Raw genomic sequence first — 270 nt, 5'->3', positions numbered from 1 at the left:
GAATACACACTTCTTATATTTTAGGTTAATATAATGTTCTCTAGTGGACATTAAACAAATTATGACATAAAAACCTTATTTTTCCCTCGAACACACTCTTGAAAAAGTGAACGGTATTGTTTTCACAGTTGAATTATTTTGACTATTATCTTACATATGGTTTCAAAAGCTTTCAAATCAACCATCAAACTGATACATGTCATTTTAATGTTTTTAATCGTAAACTTAAGGAAAACTTACATTTTTGTAATTTAAAGTCGTTTTAAAAAA

Source organism: Brassica oleracea, chromosome C7 (genome assembly GCF_000695525.1).
Source record: "Brassica oleracea var. oleracea cultivar TO1000 chromosome C7, BOL, whole genome shotgun sequence".
In the NCBI taxonomy this organism is placed as follows: Eukaryota; Viridiplantae; Streptophyta; class Magnoliopsida; order Brassicales; family Brassicaceae; genus Brassica; species Brassica oleracea.
Note: the sequence above shows the minus strand (reverse complement) of the source record.